A 12552-nucleotide genomic window follows, 5' to 3' on the forward strand; every position below is an offset into this window, starting at 1 on the left:
ATTTGCCAATGCTTATTCGTCATGTTGCAAATGGCTGAAAGTACAAAAAAAGTTTTAAGACACAGCCAGCATTGACTGCATTACAGTTTTTGAATTATACATTCTATTTACAAGTGAATGCATGCTAATAATATCTCAGCACATCATAGGTGAACAGAAAATAATAGCGGTCTGTGACGGCCACTGTTCTTGCGGATTATGTTAAACTCTAACAAATTACATTCTCTTGCCAGGAGAACAACTATTTTGATTTGCATGGCAAAGCCCAATGGCTCAATGTCAACACATGATTTCCTCACGTAATTACCAAAACAATAGTATATTTATTCAGCAACTTTTAATAATCGTTTGAACAAAAGACGCCAAATTTTATGTTTCGGAACCCACAGAAATACACGAAATTTCATAAATAAATTCAGAAATGCCACAGCATTATTCCTATACTAGATTTATTAATGTGCTTATAATTAGGACCTAATAAGTCCTCCCATATATTAGAGCTATTAAGAGATCAACCAGGAAGAGGAAGATGGCGGCAGGTTGACGCAGGTCGTGAGAGCTCCGTCCCTGATCTGGAGGAATTTGGCCACACCGGAGTGCTTGCAAGTTGCATGAAAGATAGCTATGCGGTGAGCAAATGAGGCTTATTGTTCCTCTTTCAAAAAACAACTTTTCTTACCCGTACCTTGTGTCTTTCGCATCTTTTGGGTTTCACGGAGCAAGCCGACCTGAGCTGAGTGGAGCGGCGTGCACTAGGACCCGGAGGCTCAATGGGCGTGGAGGCTCTGATCAACGTCGGACGCAGCGAATCTGGAGATCGAAGGGGTCGAGACGAGCAGAGAGAGGTCGGTATAGTGAACCGATCGAGTGTTTGGCGCAGGATTCAGACAGCAGCTCCGGTGAGCGGATATCGGTGTCATTATCAGTATCGTTCTTGGGGCAGAGAGATGGGAGGAGAGCTCTCAGGTGTATGCAGTCTGTTTTCTGTGTGTGGAGAGGTTAGGGAGAGTCGCTGTGTGGCACTTGGGGGCTGCTTGAGGCGCCAGGCACTGATACAGGTCTTCTGTGACGCATCTAGCGATCCTAAAGGGATGGACATTGATATTGATGTAAATACCAAGGCTATTCAGACCCCCTTAATAACTTTGAACGAAACTCAACCTACAACAAGGGAACCCAAGAGTAGAAGGGACAAACTAGAGTTTAATGAGACGCTAAGAGTATCAGAAACTGTGGTTGCAGCTCCTACAAATACAAGGAGCAGATATCTCCTTCGCTCCCTGCCTGAGAGGGAATCACCACACTCCTCTTCGAATGGCACGTTACCTGTCCCTTTGACTCCGCGGCCAAAAAAAAGAGAAAGGAGGGAGAAAAGTAAAATTGAAGAGGTGAAAAAACAAAAAAAAAATTGTGTGACACTAAACCTGTTTCCTCCCTAAAATCATACTTTAAAATAATAGAGAAAACGGTTTCCGGTGTGGATATAGCCAGTAAGCAGACAACGCCACAAATTGAATCTCAGGTGTCTAATATTGCCCCTGCGCCCGGCTCCTGCTTTTTCGCGATGTCTCAAAATAAGTACGCTCCCCTGCTTTCTGAGCCTGAGACTGATTTGGGAGATTGTTTGTCTATCACTGATTTACAGGACCGAAGCAGCGGAATTTCCACTTCCGCTGAGCCCCCATCAGGTACCATCCTTCAAGTAGCAGTCAGTCTTGCTGACAACCCTTCATCTGATGTAACTGACCCCTCAGGGGGGAGTAGCCAAAAACTGGATTTTCAAATGCAACAAGTGCAGAAAGAGGGAGGGGGGAATATGGAGAGTTTATTCACATCCCTACGGGAAGATCTTCTAGCAAAGCTACTCCCCAAGTTCGAAACATCAGAACAAAATCAGAAAGAAATCGCTGAGAAGTGCACTAGTCTTGAAAGCAAACTAGATGATATTTGCACAAGAACAGAAGCTTTAGAAGGGGAGGTAGCAGTTCTTACGAGAGTCTCGCAAGCACACTCAAAAACTATATCTGAATTGAAAGCTCAGAATCAGACCTTGCAGCAGGATATGGAATGGTTGGGGATACATGCCAGACGTAACAATCTGGCATTTTTGAAAGTTCCTGAAGGAGCAGAAAATGGAGATGTAAAGGCCTTGGTCTGTAAGTTGTTGAGAGAAGGAGTCCTGAAGGACAGACCCAATATCAATCTCGAGAATGAAGTACAGCGGGCACATAGAGATCCCTTTCGACGTCATCCTGATAGAAATGCACACAGGAAAATCTTAGTAAATTTTCTCTCATACTCAGTAAAAGAACTGATATTAGGTAGGGCTCTCATCGATCCCTCACTTCAGATTGACTCCTCTAAATATTTAATTCGCTCTAATGTTGGTAGAGTGACAGCGCAGAGGCAGTGGGAGTTGGGGTCCAGGATGCAGGAATTAAGAGGGTTAGGGGCACAGGTCATGATGAAATTTCCAGCCTCATTACGGGTGGTATGGAATAACAAAACGTACAATTTTACGTCCCCTCAGGAAGTCGATAGCTTTATTATCAATTTGAAAGATGCTCAGCGATAAATATATGCAAAAACAACAGGTGATGGACCGAATGTGGATCAATGTCACACACTCACCCCAGTCCAAAGATCAGGGCCCAAATCCATCGTTTTTTTGCACTCAACACCACCCCGGGTTAGACAATGGCGATATGCAAATCAGCTCTGATCCTGTGCCCCATGGGAACAGTCCAGTCCGAACTACAAAAGCCATGTCCTTCCCAGAACGGAATCAAGCATCCGAGGACCGGACCGGTTTCGAGGTAACACCTCTCATCAGCCCGGCTAGCTTGACTCCAGTGGTGTGGAGTGCCTGGGACCCACGTCTGGGCATCCCCAGTGCACTTAGGGCGGAATTTGCAAAAACAACAGGTGATGGACCGAATGTGGATCAATGTCACACACTCACCCCAGTCCAAAGATCTGAGCCCAAATCCATCGTTTTTTTGCACTCCACACCACCCCGGGTTAGACAATGGCGATATGCAAATCAGCTCTGACCCTGTGCCCCATGGGAACAGTCCAGTCCGAACTACAAAAGCCATGTCCTTCCCAGAACGGAATCAAGCATCCGAGGACCGGACCGGTTTCGAGGTAACACCTCTCATCAGCCCGGCTAGCTTGACTCCAGTGGTGTGGAGTGCCTGGGACCCACGTCTGGGCATCCCCAGCGCACTTAGGGCGGAATTTGCAAAAGCAACAGGTGATGGACATGGCTTTTTTGGCCATTGTCTAACCCAGGGTGGTGTGGAGTGCAAAATAAACGATGGATTTGGGCCCAGATCTTTGGACTGGGGTGAGTGTGTGACATTGATCCACATTCGGTCTATCACCTGTTGTTTTTGCATATTCCGCCCTAAGTGCGCTGGGGATGCCCAGACGTGGGTCCCAGGCACTCCACACCACTGGAGTCAAGCTAGCCGGGCTGATGAGAGGTGTTACCTCGAAACCGGTCCGGTCCTCGGATGCTTGATTCCGTTCTGGGAAGGACATGGCTTTTGTAGTTCGGACTGGACTGTTCCCATGGGGCACAGGGTCAGAGCTGATTTGCATATCGCCATTGTCTAACCCAGGGTGGTGTGGAGTGCAAAAAAACGATGGATTTGGGCCCAGATCTTTGGACTGGGGTGAGTGTGTGACATTGATCCACATTGGTCCATCACCTGTTGTTTTTGCATATTCCGCCCTAAGTGCGCTGGGGATGCCCAGACGTGGGTCCCAGGCACTCCACACCACTGGAGTCAAGCTAGCCGGGCTGATGAGAGGTGTTACCTCGAAACCGGTCCGGTCCTCGGATGCTTGATTCCGTTCTGGGAAGGACATGGCTTTTGTAGTTCGGACTGGACTGTTCCCATGGGGCACAGGGTCAGAGCTGATTTGCATATCGCCATTGTCTAACCCAGGGTGGTGTGGAGTGCAAAAAAACGATGGATTTGGGCCCAGATCTTTGGACTGGGGTGAGTGTGTGACATTGATCCACATTCGGTCCATCACCTGTTGTTTTTACAGCGATAAATATATATCATATTTCATTTTATGAGAAGAGTAGATATCACAGAACGATAAGTATACATGGGCCTTAATTATTTGGAGTATAGTAAATAAAAATACATTTATAAAAAACATAGGTGTGTAAAACAAAAATATAAAAACATATATATAAAAAAAAATAACATAAGTGGTAACTATTCATAAAGGAAAAAAAAATACGTGAATAAAGGGGGAAAATAAAATAAAAAGGAAATATATATATATACAAATTAAGAACATAAAAGATGAAATGAGTGTAGGCACTTTATTTTACATAGTTGACATAATTGAGGCCAAAATCCAGGTCGGGGGTAGGGCCCTCAAATGGCGATACAATCGCCAAAGGTAATAAGTAGGGGTTCCTCAAGGGGGGGAGAGGGAGTGGGTGGGGGGTTGGTGTCCTAAAGATAAAAAAGTTTCCTCATATATCTAGAAAAGATGAGATAGACATGATACAACCCTTAAATAGAGTAAATATTGGAGCTAAATTAGCAATTGGATACCTTTTCTTTAATGATAAATATGGAAAAGGTGAATAAAATAAAAATAATAAGCTGGAATGTCAACGGATTGAGGGAGAGTAGAAAACTTAATAGAATCTGCGAATTTCTGAATAAGTCTGGAGCCCATATATTTCTTTTGGAAGAAACTCACCTTGAACAGCAGGAATGTAAGGCAGCCTTTCAAAATCAAAAGTGGATACAGGATCTCCTCTGTTCTCAACAGAGGGGTAGCTCCAGAGGAGTAGCTATAATTATTAGAGCTAATAGTGGGATAAGAGTCGAGAAATACGAAACTGACTATACAGGTAGATGGTTGACTGCATCTTTAGCCATCAAAAATACAAAGTTGACATGTGCGATCTATTATGGACCAAATCAGGACTCTCCGGAGGCGCTGAAAAGCCTAAAAACTAGTTTCTTGATTTGAATGCCCCTATTATTTTAGGTGGTGATTTTAATCTGGTATTTGATCCAAGCTTAGACCGTACTTCTAGGGTTGCCTTGCCCCCATTACATAAATCTAAAAGAGAGCTTAGAAGTATGATGAGGGATTATAACTTATTGGATGTTTGGAGAGTTAAGAACCAGAATAACAGAGATTACTCTTTTTATAGCCATAGACACAGACATCATTCGCGCATTGATTTCTTCCTCATTGATCAAGGTCTACTTTCTGAGATTGTGTCTACCTCCTATCTCCCGGCCATATTATCTGACCATTCTATGGTAGAATTAACAGTCAAATTTCCACAAAGTATTCAAGTCAGACGGTGGACTTTGGATAGATCCTTATTATTACAGGAGGAGGTAAAAAATTATTTGCTGAAGTGTATGGCGGAGTATTTTGAGTTTAACAGTGCCACAGCATCTGATCAAATAGTGTGGGAAACTTTTAATTCCTATCTAAGGGGTACATTTACAACTATAATGATACAGAGAAATAAAACCAGGAAGAAGACAGATGATGACTCTTTACTTAAAATAAAACAAAAAGCTGCAGAAAGCCTCTCTGGAACAGCAGACTAATTTGATTTCCATACAGAAAGAGCTGGAGAGCTTAAAAGCTAAATATCAGACGAATTTGGACAAAATCCTTAAAGATAGGTGGGATGCAAGCAGACTGCAGAATTTCTCCTATGGAGAAAAATGCACTTGAATCTTGGCTTGGAAGGCCAGGTCTGATCGTGTTAGAAACCAGATAACCAGATTAAGGATACAGAGCTCTGGAGACATATCATTTGATAATGATGAGATTTTGGAAGAAGTCAAAACATATATGCAGAATCTATACATGGGGAATAACGATAAAACATCAACCGAAGGTGCAGCTCAGTGGTTAGAAGGGTTAAGCCTTCCACATCTAATGGAGGTGGATAGCTTGGTTTTGGGCTCTATGATCAAAGAGGGGGAGGTCTATGACCAGTTGAAAAGAATGACCAGGGGAAAAGCAGCCGGCCCAGACGGGCTTCCAGTGGAAGTTTACCAAATAGGATCTGATATCGTAGTCCCCATTCTGACATCTTTATTTAATAAAATACATCAGGAAGGAGAGCCTATCCTTCTGACCTGGTTAGAGGCCACAGTTACGTTAGTCTTGAAGCCAAATATGGACCCCCTGATCGTTGAGTCCTACAGGCCAATTTCGTTGCTAAACACAGACTATAAAATCTTTGCAGGTGTTTTGGCAGCGAGATTGGCCAAAGTTATTAAGTCTGTGGTACATGAGGATCAGAGGGGTTTCATGCCTGGCAGGCAGCTAAATGAGCTGACGCTCCAGGCTATTGCAGCAATAGACTTTGCTACAGAGGAAAAAATCCCTTTAACTATCGTTGCAATTGACGGCGCTAAGGCCTTTGACCAGGTTAGCTGGCTGTACTTGTGGGAAGTCCTGGCAAAATTTGGTATACCAACTAACTTTATAGCATCCGTAAAAACACTGCATTTTCACCCCAAGGCCAAGTTTCTTGTGAACAACCTACTTACAGACTGGGTCCAAATAACACGTGGCACTAGGCAGGGATGTCCCCTCTCTCCCCTATTGTTTAATTTATATATAGAGCCCTTAGTTATTCAATTAAGATCGGATGTTTTAATTAAGCCTTTCCGCATAAATGAACTAGAATTAAAATTTGACTTATGTGGATGATCTTTTAATGTATACCTCCAATCCTGAGACATCAATACACCGACTATTCCATCAGGCAGAAGCCTTTGGAGAGGCCTCAGGATATAGAATCAATAAAGAAAAAACAGAGGTCATGCAGTGGAACCACGAGGATCAACTCCCCGAGACGAAGCCCCGGATGAGATATTTGGGAATAAATCTGGTTCAAAACATCTCTGAGACATCCAAAACAAGTTTGGATAGAGTCTATAAGGACATCTGTGGACTTTTGCATCGTTGGTCGGGACTGCCACTAAACATCTTCGGGAGGGTCAACCTAATAAAGATGGTTATTTTGCCAAAGGTCACCTTTCTTTTTAATTCAATACCATTGTCATTCAATCCTAAAGATATTGCTAAATTACAGGGAAGAAAAGGATCTTTCATTTGGAACTCTAAATCGCCCAGAATCTCTCAAAAAAAATGAGAAGAAAACTGAAAACAGGAGGACTCGCCATGCCAGACATTCTTCACTACTGTCATTCTTTTAATTTACATTTTTTTAGAACAATGGCCGATAAGGCAGATACATCCTGCTTGGGTCGGTTATTTCAGGCACTGCTACATGGTATCCCTCTAGGGCACGAATCCTTCTTATTTAGATTTGGAGACCCCAGATTCTATAAAAAGGTCAGATTAAAGATTTTAGATACGACACTGAGAAATTGGGTGTTTGTTAGAAAAAAATTGGGTATCCCGTATTATACACCTCAGGCTCCTATATGGGATTCCCCTGGAACACCTGAATGCCTCAGAGACCGACTGTTGCTTCCCCTTAAAACAGCTGGTATTATGCAGTGGCAGGATCTTTTTGATAACTCGCAGCTATTGGGGTGGGATTCACTCTCTAGGCTGACAAATGGAACTCTCACCAGGTTCAAATATTATCAGTTATCTAGCTGGTGGTCTACTATATCTTGGGATCTAACAACTAACCCTAAGTTTGACCTGCTAAAGAAGAAAGAGAGATGGAAAAAAGAGATTTCCTTTTTGTATGAGGCATTAAATGAGAAAGATGAAGTCACAGAACTCGACCTTTATAAGCTGTGGGGAGGAGTGGAAACATTGCAATGTGATAATCTACCAGCTCTATGGGAAGACTATTTTAAACTGCTAAACACAGTGGTGAAATCAGCCCCTTTAAAACGAAATCATCTGTTCACTCTGTATAGAGCATATATATCCCCGAAAAAACTGGTTAAGATTACGAACTTTGAATATTGTTGCCCACGTTGCAAGGCCTCTACAGCAGACGACTTGCATATGTTTGTAGAGTGTCCAGAATTGTTCTCCTTCTGGTCTAAAATCGAAGAATTCATGACAGAAGTTTTAGATATTCATTTTGTCATTTCCCCTAAGATAATTCTCTTTGGCTTAGGAGTAGACTACCAGCTCAAGGATATGAAGACCAAATTTGTATTTTATGTAATGATCTTAGCTAGGCGGGAAATCTGCAAGGCCTGGAAATCAGAGAATGCTCCCACCTTTTTTGACTGTCTGAAATACATTATTTATATTAGTGAGTCTGACATGGCATGCAATAGCTCTAGTCAAGATAAGATCTGGGCGGCCCTGGTGGCTTGGCGGAACAGATGAGAGTATTCCTATGATTTCATGTGGGTACTGTTGGTGCTTGGTCTCCAACCCAATTAAGGGCCTTCCAGTTTAAGGGTATGGAGTGGACAAAGCAAACAGCAAAGCCTAGAGGGGTGTACTCTATCCTCTCCTATCCTGGATTAAATCCTCGAGGCCGGTACATCACAATATGGAGAGGAGGAGATACCCTATCTGGAATACCCATTATTGGTATATGAGGAATACAAAAAAAAAAGAGCTATTAAGCACCTTTACGAGAATTTATACACAATGTTTCCCAAATTGCAACATAATGAATCCACAGTTTTAAGATAATAAATGTAGGAACATTTGTGGATGAGAATAAATAAACGTGCACCATTTTAAATAGACACATTAAGTAAGTGCTTTTGTAATTTTTAAGAATAACTAGAAAAGATAAATATTGTTATTGTCAATCGATATGAATCATCCCTAAATGACAGAATACGATTTGGAATTCAACACAACTGCAAAACGTTCCCTATTGCCCAATTCATTAGTCCTAACGAATACAACTAGACACGGCTCTATCAACATAAGAAAGACGCCATCGTAAGGAGGAAAGGTTTTTATACGAGAGAAGGCTAGAGTACTATTACACACATCACATATTTTAAATGTTACGTCTCAGCATATTTATAGAGAGGAAACTTGGGAAACTAACGAAAGATAATTTAAAACTAACACATTTAGAATGTAAAGAGAGTAACGGACATCATTATATTATTGCATGGATTAGTTCACCTGCCAATAGAGTGGCATGGTAGCCGGTAACGGTTGTCTTAGCCCCTGCTTCAGATGCATCAAAACAAAACAATGTATTGCTACCTGTTTTTATACTGTGGTAGCGTAACGAGAAACACCTGTGTCATATGGCCTGGTACTTCCGCAAGTCCCCTTTTTTACCTTTGTTACCCACGGCCAGCCCTTGCACGGATGGGGTCTCCCTCCCTCCTTCAAGGCAAGTATTGAGTCCACAGCAATTTTTTAAAATTTTTGGATTAGGGGGGTGTAACCCCCCCGGCCGTATTTATTACAAAATTAAAAACATTATTTATTAACATTATTTACAATTACGCAGAAAGGCCAGATACATTGTTAGGCCGATAATGTCACATGGCTAACCTTAACTCTAATACACATGACACTCCTACTGTAAATATAACAATGCATATATACACTTTCTGCATGTCCCCTCTAGAGCCTACGGCAAGGTCAATGACTGGCAGCCTCCTGATCCCAGCAAACTACAAGAAATTACTCAGCCGGAGTCGGCTTGCGCAGGGGGTACAGCTTATCGGACGTTTACTTTCCACCGGGTCCCCCCTACTCCCTACTTAAACTCCATAACAGGGGCTGCAGAAACTCTGCATACTAGCGCCCTGGTGCACATGCGTGTGCGGGGGTGGCCACAGGCCCACTGGGAAGATTGCCTTCCCCGGCCCCCGCACCCCGACAGCCTGCCTACCGGCTGTCAATGCCCCTGGAGTTACATGTTTGACCGCTAAAGACCGAAGACTGTGCTTACCAATCATGACCTTACCGCCTGAGCGGAGACACACAACTAAATATGACATTGTTACCTGATATCAAATAACAAGTACTGACATTTATTCAACATTACACACTTCAATTAGATAACTCTGTACTAACCGATCCTGTTCTTGACAAGCTTACACATATTGACACTTTTATTATAAATTCACCAAAACATCGCATTCACATTGACTATCTACTGAGATACCTGTAATAAAGTAAAAGAACAAAGCAAACATATCAAATTTACATTACTTCTAATTCCTGAGATACCTGCAATAAAACGTAAACGAACATAGCAAACATATTACTGACAGACATCATTAACAGGTACCTACTCATCAAGCGTAGACTAATGCTATCACCAGAGATACCTGTAATAAAAACTTTTTTTAGAGAAACATCAAAATACATTCCTGACCAACGCATTTAAATTACCTGCCTTAGGGGATGGTGGGTGGGGAAAAGAAATTAAACGCATACTGGTGGCCCGGGTGCTGTGCCTTTGGGGAGCGTAAGAACAAGAGAATATTCCGCTCCCCACACCCCCTTTTAACAGGGGGGCACTGGCCAGTCTAAACTGGTCTGGCCCTGCTGTTGTGTGTCTGTGTGAACCGGAAGCACTTAAAGTGCTTCCGGTTCACGCCCCGCCGTAACCGGCCTACTGGATGATAATGGGGGAGGTGGGAGTGCTCCCCCTCCTCCTTTGCCCCGGGGGCACGCTCGACCGCTATAAGGGTGGCCCGCACTATTCTAGCGCTCGGCCTGTTCCATTCGACACTGAAGAAGGCCTTCGTCCAGCAACTAAGGCAGCCATATTGATGAAAGACGTGAACTATCCAAATCACGAGTGTTAATCTTCAAAAAAGACACAGATATATTCACTATGCGACTTGTCGATGTATTACTCATACGTTTGTATTCGCATCATGTAAACGTTATTAAACCAACTCAGATATATTGCTCATCTCAAATACATTAATTCATTACGGAATATAACGCATACAGCAGTCATATATACAATGTACTAAGGAAAAACTGGCACCTGTTAGATTCTGATAGATCGTTATTCTTTTCCTTTTATCTATATTGTGCTGAGATAATATTAGCATGCATTTAATTGTAAATAGAATTCAAAAACTGTAAACATAGTACATACACATAATAAAATAAATGTTTTATTGTCTTAGGTGACTATACAGACATGTTACCTTTATGTCTCAAGAACTAATTGTTGACATAAAATATTTGAATGGGAATATACACCCTGAACTCATATTAGAAGCATGTTACAATTTAAACATGTTGTTAATTTTATAGATGAACAAGTAGTGGGCCCTTCGATTTGCAAACCTTTGGAAATATAATTTAGGATGCTTTGACCACTGATTGTATCTTCTCCCACATAGGGGAGATACTGAATCATTTTTGAATAGCTAACTCTTGGATAGTTGAATAATTGTGTAAATATTTTAACGTCATGTGTATATGCGTCTGCTCATGTATAAATGTACATATCTTAAATGTTTTTGTATATGTGTTTTTCTATAGCTTTGAAGAAGTCCCTATTGGGACGAAACACGTCGGCTAATGGATTTTGAATATTGGATTTTATCAGCTTGATGTATTCGTCTTTTTCAATAAAGAATAATTTTCAAAAGAAAACAAGAATACAACGACTTGAACATTTCTTCAGATCATCAATGACAACTTTTGTTTAACTGACTTTGAATGCATTTATAATCTTTGTGTGCGGAATTCCTATCTTTTATGCTGGTTTCCTAGACCTTTTGGCCCCTGCGCCACTGCACCTGCTGCACCATTCAAATCATGACCCTAGTGCCTGCAAGAATAAATGAGGAAATCTTTTAAATCCAGTAATACACGTGTTCTGAAAAAGGCACACTTGCAGACGGAATAAATAATTATTGTGTAGATAAACATAAATGCTTGCATTAAAAGTGCCTTTAAAATATTCAACTCTCCAAAATGAGTTTCCGCACATGTCATAAATAAAGCATATGCTTTATGCATCAAAGTGAAAACCAAGCATTGTTAAATTGTATTACAATGTAGCTGAATCTATCCTGTGAAAATATCTTATCCTGTGCTTGACAGTGAATGGGCCATAAACAGTGTAAATTGCCCAAGATCACCATATGTTAGGCTGACACTGAGACTGAAATGCGTTTTTGTATGCTGTTCTCACCAAAGAAGAGCAATTTTTCAAAAAATGTGTTAAATTTGAAAAGGTCCCTCCAAATAATCCAAAAATGTATTTCATTTGCATTCATAACTGTTTTATTTTAGTAGTACTAGTGCATCAGACTAAATCAGTGTGGTCTGCAAGCGCCCTGCTGAACTTTGCATGCGGCTCTCGTTGAAAATGAGCAAGCATTTATTTACAAATTAATTCACGTGAAAGAAAACAAGTAACAAAGGTGTCCTGCACACTTAACTCTCCGGCCACCTTCATTTGTAAAGACATTTTGCAAAAAAAGTGTTAAATCTGAAAAAGTCTCAGCAAAAATTTCAAAAAATGTATTTCAATCACACGAGGAACCGTTTCACCTTAATAGAACTAGTACATCAAACTAAATGAGTGCAAGGTTTTTTTTGTAATTAATAGTTTTGAAATATGATTTTAGA

Source organism: Lissotriton vulgaris, chromosome 9 (genome assembly GCF_964263255.1).
Source record: "Lissotriton vulgaris chromosome 9, aLisVul1.2, whole genome shotgun sequence".
Lineage (NCBI taxonomy): Eukaryota > Metazoa > Chordata > Amphibia > Caudata > Salamandridae > Lissotriton > Lissotriton vulgaris.